This window comes from Athene cunicularia (genome assembly GCF_003259725.1).
Source record: "Athene cunicularia isolate RWA chromosome 1 unlocalized genomic scaffold, athCun1 chr1_part1, whole genome shotgun sequence".
NCBI classification, from domain to species: Eukaryota; Metazoa; Chordata; class Aves; order Strigiformes; family Strigidae; genus Athene; species Athene cunicularia.
The window spans coordinates 1,965,246-1,974,360 of NW_020799091.1; positions in this window are offsets into that span (position 1 = coordinate 1,965,246).

Sequence of the window (9,115 nt, forward strand, 5' to 3'; positions counted from 1 at the left end):
GGCCGGGCTGTCCTGGGCCGTGTTCCGCTGGGGCGCTGCCGGGTGGAGAACAGGCGGTATGTCTGTGGCACCTTGGGTATGTCTGCCTTGAAAATGACCTGGGCGTGTAGAGTGAGCTCATAACCTTTTTCTCTTGTCTTTTTTTTCTTCTGTTTTGCTTTTTAGGAAGGTGTCATTACTACACAGCCCGGATAATGAGAGAAACCACAAGTGTTCTAAGTAATAAAGTAATCAAACGGGAAGTATACCTAGCGTGAAGACATTGTCAGGTCTGTCACAGGTAAAAAATGAAAGAGAAACAGAAAACTAGATGGCTGGAAGAAGAAAAACATTCATTCACCAGCTGTGGCTTTCTGGTAGTTTGAGGCAGTAGTACAGCAGCTGTGAAACTTATAAATGCTGATGGCAGGTGATAATTGTTCTGGGTGTAGTAGTGCTATCGTGTCAGAATTCAGATGTGATGCATCTTTAAAAATCATGTAAAAAGTGTACTGACATGGAAATTTGTTGGGCTTTAGGAAGCATAACCCCAGTATATGAAATAGCCAAAGTATGTGTCCTTTCCAAAAAGAACATGAAAGAAAAACAAACAAAAAAAAACCCCTTGTTTGATTCCTTTTCTCTGGGTTCAAAACTTGTAAGCTTTTTTGTTTTGTGTGAGTAGGACAAAAGGTTTCTTCCATGAGGAAACATTGTTCGTCAAGTGCCCTTCAAACTAGGAGTCTTTAAGCATATTTTGTTGGACTCATTTCAGTGACTGTGATTTATTTGGTGTTAATTCTTTTCTAGAATTCTAAATCGGGCTTGTGGCTGAGTTCATTCCTTTTAAGTAGTTTTGAATAGTCGTTTAAGCCAATGCTAAAGATAAGTTTATCTGCACCTGACTGCTGTCACTTTACAGGGCAATTGGCAATGTTCGTGTACAGTGAACTGTATAAGTTGATCAGATAAGAAACTTTTTTAAATACACTCATTTACCTTTAGGTTAGATTTAATTCAGGTAACTGCCATCTGATTTGCTCTGCAGATTGCATGAATGTTCATGCTGACACAAGAGAACACGAGAGCAAGATCATTTCCAATTGCAGTAATAGTTCTTCAGCGTGACTGCATAATGTTAGTGTGAATTTTAAAACCCTTAAACCCTATTTCGGTAGGAAGAATATACTTCTTCACCCTTAAATAATTAATTAAATATATTTTTGCCCGAGATTGAAGGACTTTTTCTCCTCCAAATTGATTTGCCAAACAAAAGCGCGTGCGTGCTGAAACTCCTCCTTGGGGTTCTGAACAAGCCAAACCAGAACATTATGACAGCATTAAAAAGAAATTAACCATGGCACATATCTCTGAACTGCTATTTCTGACTGAAGCTTCTGTCGATACTGCATCATTTGAATCACTATACAAGCCTGTTATGGCTGTTATCTTCTAAATGCGTATATATTTGCATATGAGCTTTCCTATTGCAGTGAATGCAATGGCTTGTGCATAAAGTAAATTTATGGAAGTCTGCTGGATGATGTTTTTTTATGGGGAGACTAATTTTTAAGTGATTCCTATATGATGGAAAGAAAATGACCTTAATTATTTTCAAAACCCAACAATATTTCTAGAAGCACATGATTTTTAAAGAAAATAAGTTTACATTACTAATTAGAAGCTAACTTTTAGAATTTCCAACTATTGTAGAGTACTAAATCACGAAAACCCTTTTCTTCCTGCAGAGCAGCCTTTGAAGTGTATGTATATAATTTGTATGCTGATGATTTTGTGTCTTGAATAATCATAATCATCCATGTATTGTTCACAGTGTATTTCCAAGCGTGTCTTGTCTATTGTCTACTGACATTGAATGGGGATTATAGACTGTATTAGTAATGTTGTACAGATAATCTGTATTCTCCAGATAAATTATTCTTAATGGAGTTTTCTGTGTTCTTGTGGATTTTTTAATTGCTTTATTTCCCCGCTGTGTCTTCAAGGTCAGCTGTATCTTAAATCCAGGATTCTCTGTCACGTAATAGCTGTTGTACAATAACCTTTAATGTACTTCTGGAAATGAACTGCAGGTCTCTTTCCCAGGGTGGAAGTCAGTATGCCTTTATTTTCTGATTGTACTGTTTCCTGCTATTAAAAAGTTTATTTGCAAGAGAATATTTGAAGTCTGAAATGCTTTTGTTACTCTTATTACTATTACATTCTCTTGCAAGTCATACAGCCCCACTGTTGTTGGGATAAACTCTCTGTAAGAACTTAATGGACATCAGGTTAATCCCATAGATTCTTTTTGTGGATCTGTATCCACACATGCTGAAATTTGCAATGACAGGATGAAAAACAAGATGTTTCTGTCTGGGCCTTGCCCAGAGTTCTGAAGCACTGGGCGGCAAAGGAGGGGACTAACAAAGTCTTGCACACTGTGTGAGTACAAACCTCTGAAACCACACGAGTGCACGCCGAGTCTGCAGTACTAGTGACCAATGTGCAATTTAACTCCAACCCTCAGTTGGAGTAATGCAGCATCCTGGCTCCTCCCTCATGGTTAACTTTTTGCAAATGAAAGTTAGCAATGTCTGTGATGCCGGTCAAGGGTTATCGGAACCAATTTCTATTGCATTTTGCCTCTTTCACTGGGATCTTTTTTGATGATTCCGATTCAAATTCAATGAATGCAGAGAAGCTGTGGCTGCCCCCTCCCTGGAAGGGTTCAAGGCCAGGTTGGGTGGGGCTTTGGGCAACCTGATCTAGTGGAGGGTGTCCCTGCCCATTGCAGGTTGGAACTGGATGGGCTTTAATGTCCCTTCCAACCCAAACCAGCCTGTGATTCTGATTTTAGTTTTGCATCAGGTTTTCAGTATAAGGAAATCTAGAGAACACTTGGCCTTGCAGCACTCTACTTCTTTGTGAGGGTGTTGTTTGTGTCGGGGTCTGCCCAAATGACGTGGTTTTGTGCACCAGCAGAGCTTTCCAAATGACCTGTACTAAGCAATTTACTCAGCAATCTGTATTCTGGCCTACAGCTACTTCCCTCCCTTCTAAGTTACAAGCAACCACTCCGAGTCCAGTCCTCTCTTCCACCTGAGCTGCTGCAAGCATTCAGCCAGCCTGAGGAGGTGGTGGCAATCTCCCGTGCTGCTCTGTGGGCAGCACATGCTAACGGAAAGACAGACATTTATATCACCATGAAGGAGCTAAAGGGAGGGAATCCGAGTCATCTTTCATTTTCCCTGTTTGCTTGCCCCAGCCCAGGAGTGACAGGTTGCCCCTCTTTCGCTGCACAAGCCTTGCTAACCACCGGTGTTAAGACCAACCTTTTAAATAAAAGTATGTGAACTTTTTCCAAAGTTTCAGTGAAGGCTGCGCACCGACAAAAATGTTACTTTTTCTGTTTTGCAAACTCAGTGCCAGCTTGCTTTCCTTCTCCACTGCTGTTTTCACCCTGGAACGATACTGTATGTTTAAGTAAACTTTCATTTGCAAAGTGTCCCAGGATCAATGGGATCCTTCAAAACCAATTAGGCATAAAGGGTTTGTGTATGATGATATTGCTAGGAAAACAAGGTTGGCGATTGTCCAGATATGCAAATGCCTAGTTTCATTTGTCAATTAATTACGATCGTTAACTGTTCACCTTGTCTGTGGAGCTGTCTTTGTTGTCAGGTCTCCCTAACGAGTGTTCAAATACATCCTTTACAGTTGGTATGTTCCCTCGCTTCCCCAGCATTTATAGCACACCCATCCTTTTAAAAATACTCGGTCAAAAACACAGAAGCAAGTTATTCACTAATGAGTTGTCCTGAACTTTGACGCAATCCACAGTCTGTTGATAGGTTTAGAAGCACAACTCGAGGGAGACCCTGCAAGCTTCCCTAAAATACAATGCAAATCAGACCTTAGCGTGGAATTCTGCTAAATGCTAATCTGGGATACATTCTTTGAATTGCAGATGTATGCTAGAGTTACTGATGGTTTGTAATATGCATATGGGACCATAGATAAGGAGACAAGTTGCTCAGTGGGAGAGTAACTTCAATACTTTGCCCTATTCCCACGCTTTCTGTAATAAGAAGTGCCTTTGCTCTCTTCAAGTTTATACGTTCTTCACTAATACAGCTACAAAGAGGATGGAGGTTTGCATCTGCCTCCTCAGATCGCAGAGGGCACCGACTTTTAATTCACTCTTTGATTTGCTGCAGAATGACACAATGAAGGGGGTTTTTTCATTATCTGAGGTTATATAATCAAGTTTTTGCCTCAGCATGGCGAAGTGCTGAAATAGGTGCTCAACTCAGTGCACGGTGGCGTTTTGATAGATTTAAGCCTTGCTGAATTTAGGTGTTTTCAGCACTGAAGCTCTTAAGATTTGTAAAATAAATAGGTATGTTGGATATAATATGTATTACTTATAACAGGGGAAAAAAAATCCCTATTATCTGGTAATACAAAGCTATCTTCGTGGAAGTGGTTGAAATATCTTTGTGGATTTAAATACAAATAGTCCTGGGTGACAATCCCTGTATCTGACAAGCTTGTATATAAAAGGCTCCTCTGGCAAGCTGCCAGCATCTAAACGTTGCTGAGTCTTCTGCTCTTAGCCAGGAATAAAAATGTGCTGGGGAAGTGTTTGAGGAAGAAGAGAGAGTTTAGGAGTGGTTTGAGGGTGATAGAATGAAATTAAAATAGAGATGCTCGTGTCATGAAAGCATATCGTGTCACTGAATAACCTTATAAGAGAAGTGGGAACTCCTTTGGTTTGGCCATTTAACTCAGAAGAAGAAAAAAAAAAAAAAGAAAAAAAAATATAATTTAACTTTGGTAAAAATCTAGGCTATTTCTCTCTTATGCAAGACATAGAAGATACTTTAAACCATCTTTAAATTCCCTGCAGATCTAAATTACCTACAATGTTGTACTTGGTATAAAAGCGTAGTGGGTTTCTTCTTTTCTCAATTGCTTGGCAGGCTGACACAAATAATTTCTTTTTTTTTTTTTTTTTCTTTCATTTTCCAATTTTACTTTTGAAATTACCAGCGTAAGTCTTCTGGAAGCTGAAAATTCACTGCTCATGGCAGAAAGGAAGCAGCTCCAGTAGCTGTGTTTCGCACGTAGTACCACGCTGATGGGCCCGTCTCCTACCTGGGAAAGGCTGCGCTGAAGAAAAAGCGTATTTTGGAGTCTCTATCAATCAGATTATAGCAATGCAAGTGGAGATGCTGTTACTAACCCAGCAAGAACCACAGCAAGGCTCTTGTGTTCCTTTCTTATGAGCCCCCGTGATGCTGAGAAGCGCAGCTTTGTCCTGGTGACCTGGGCTGAATACAAATCATCACCTCCCCGTGAAAATCACTGCTCCTCCCTTGGGCCATCTCACCACTGATGCTTCCAAGCTCATTGTCTTTCCCCTCCCATTGTCTTCAGGGATAGAAGGAAATGTGGTGAGACACTGTCAGTGCCCAGAAAGTTGAATTAATTAGCCCAGTGCATGTAATTGATGAGAATCGTATTATTTAAACTGATGGGGGATCTGAGGATGTCAGGTAGTGGAGAACATAAAGTAGGAGCACTTGATGGTCACTATATTTCTTTCCCTTACTGGAAGGAGGAATAAATTTTGCTTAAATGCATATGATTGAGCAAATTCTTAAAAAGAATACCCAGCAGCAATGGTGCTTTAAATAATAATGCGTGGCTTTTGTATATCACCATCTGTCAATAGGTTTTAAAATGCTTTATAAAAGTGGGAAGCGGAGGCACAGGAGAGGTGATACGACGGGTGCAGGGTTGCTCACTAGGTCCCCCATCAGATGAAGAATACTGCAGGTCCCAGTGAGTCCCAGTTTCTTCTCTGCTGGCTGTAACAGGAAGGCTAATGGTGAGCTGCTGTTAACACATTGAGAGCAAGGTATCAGCCTTATATGACCAAGCTACAAAAATTCAGTGATTTACTGCCTGAAGGTGTTTTAATTATGTGAGTTCTTAGCTTGCCTCTGTTACCCTGAACAAGAGGCCTTGTTCAGAGTTGCTCCAACTGTATGTGCTTGCTACTGGAACAAGAGGCCTTATTCAAGAATTGCTTAAACTGTACTTGTTATCCGTGGGAAAGAATGTATTGTTTACCAGGAATCTTAGACCGCAAACCCATTTCTCATCGCACATTGCAGGCCCCCACAAATGCTTCTCATCACACCCAAGGCCACTTAGTAGGTATTTGTTATCCATACAAGTGCTTTCTCATCAAACACAAGGACAAATCGGACGTACCAGATAGGTCAGCCTGTTCTTCAAACCATCAGCAATTATTAGTAAGGAACTTCTAATCAGGAGCTACCGTCCTTGAAGAAGAGAAACATCCTGGGACGTGGAAGCTTGTTAAAATTGTTTTAAGCAAATAAGCTTAAGACACCTGCCTGGATACACACCCTTACCCTTCCAGCTTGTGCAGAAAGTTGACAAACCCACTGTATGTTACTAACCAATAAGGGATAGGAGCGATAAGCAACTAACAAATAATCATCACAGAAAAGATGTAATTACGTAGTTTGGAGTGTATCAATACTTGGAAGTTCTTTGCTGTGGTGTGCTTGATTTGTGGATGCTTTCCACCTGGAACCCTGCACAAAATAAAGCGGTATCTCCTCTCTAAACTAATTTCTGGTTTCGAGAGTCTTTATTTCAGGTAACACTTCGACCACACAATAAAATGGATTATTACAAACTAATTTTACCTTGTATTTTTTTTACACTGTTGGGCTTTGCCTCCTTAGGAAATGATGAAATGTTGCTGCTGTCAACAAGTTTTTTCTGTCGTTTTGCTTTCTGAACAGTCAGAAAGTGCTCTGTAACTTTAACCCTCCTTAACTGATGATTCAGGGACCAAGGATGTAGGTAATCAGAACTAAGAAAGTGATTAACATCTGGAAGGCAACTAAAGCTGGAAAAACACACTGGCATTTTCACATCCTGCATTTTCTTCCTTTACTCACAATGAATCTGTTTCTTTTATAGTAATTTACTGAAAAAAAAATCCCCTGTGGGACATTTCATCATTTTTCTGTATTAATGGAGTAAGCCTAAATCACGTTGTCTTTATTTTTTTTTAGCCTTTAACTGGAACACTCCTAACATCTGTTCATCAGACATAAAGAAATGCTGTCAAGTGTCAGCCTCCTTTGGGTGACCTCCCTGGATTAGGCTGGAAGATCCAAGCTGGCTACGTGCAGTCATTCTGAGTCCAGATAACCTTACTTTAGTAAAATGGGAAGATCCATGCTGCTCCTGGGACTGGTTAGGCCATCTTGACTCAGGAAGATGCTCCTGACCAGAGTCTGTTGGCCTCAGGGATAGCTCTGGTGCATCTGCTGGCACTTTTCCTCCACTTCTCTCAACCTTAGTGGATCCATCCCAGCTGATCAACTACAACAGAGCTCTGGCCTTGCTTTGGGTTAATTATGCTTTTCAAGACTCATTATTTATGAGTTTCAGGGGTTTTTTCTTCATCCATGGTATCACAGCCCTCCCATTTTATGGGTAATGGAGAACTGATTGTAGGTTAATATGAAGTAAATGGCAATGTTGCTGCCATAGCTACAGGCAGAATTTGGGCTTTGGACTTTCTGGACCTCTCTTGCATATTTCCAAGTCTGGGTCTGCATCCTTAATAAAACTAAGAAGTATTATTGGAGATCATAGAATCACAGAATCACGGAATTATTTAGGTTGGAAAAGATCTTTAAGATCATTGCGTCCAACCATGAACCTCACACTGCCAAGTTCACCACTAACCCATGTCCCTAAGCACCACATCCACACACCTTTCAAATACTTCCCAGGATGGTGACTCAGCCCCTTCCCTGGGCAGCCTGTTCCAGTGCTTGACAACCCCTTTCAATGAAGAACTTTTTCCTGATACCCAGTCTAAACTTCCTTTGTCACAACTTGAGGCCATTTCTTCTTGTCCTATTGCTTGTTGCTTGGGAGAAGACATTGACACCCACCTTGCTCCAACCTCCTTTCAGGTAGTCATAGAGAGCAACAAGGGCTCCCCTCAGCCTCCTTTTCTTCGGACTAAACCCCCCCAGTTCCCTCAGCCGCTCCCCAGCAGACCTGTGCTCCAGACCCTTCACCAGCTTCGTTGCCCTTCTCTGGACACGCTCCAGCACCTCAATGTCTTTCTTGTAGCGAGGGGCCCAAAACTAAACACAGTATTCGAGGTGCAGCCTCATCAGTGATGAGTATAGAGACATGATACCTTCCCTAGTCCCACTGGCCACACTATTTCTGACACAAGCCAGGTTGCCGTTGGCCTTTTTGGCCACCTGGGCACACTGTTGGCTCATGTTGTCCTGTTGGCCACCACCCCAGGTCCTTTTCCACCAGGCAGCTTTCCCGTTGCTCTTCCCCAAGCCTTTAGCGCTGCGTGGGGCTGTTGCGACCCAAGCGCAGGACCCAGCACTGAGCCTTGTTGAACCTCACACAACTGGCCTTGGCCCATCGATCCAGCCTGCCCAGGTCTCTCTGCAGAGCCTCCCTACCTTCCAGCAGATCAACACTCCCGCCCAACCTGCTGTTGTCTGAAAACTTACTGAGGATGCACTCAATTCCCTCGTCCAGATCACTGATAAAGATACTAAACAGAACTGGCCCCAGTACTGAGCCCTGGGGAACACCACTCGTGACCGGCCACCAGCTGGATTTAACTCCATTCAGCACCACTCTTTGGACCCGGCCATCCAGCCAGTTTTTTACTCAGCAAAAAGTACAAGCCACCAATCATCATTCTACAGTCATCTTACAACATCTGTACAAACGCAGCAATTGCAGCTTCAGACACTTCATACATAACTGGCTCATTTTTTACATCTCTCTTCTGTGTACTGAAGGAAATGAAGCATATACCATTTTATTGAGTACATACATATGTACGTATGTGTCAGTATTTATCTGTCCACCTTGCCCATAATAACCTTTGATCCCCATAATAACTTTTGATCCCGTCAGCCAGTTTCATCCACATTTGAAAAAAAAAATTAAAGATCTAAAAAAAAACCCAACAAATTGATCTCATGATGTTTAATGAATAGAGCTGCTGAGCAGGGCTGAGAAAATGTATTTG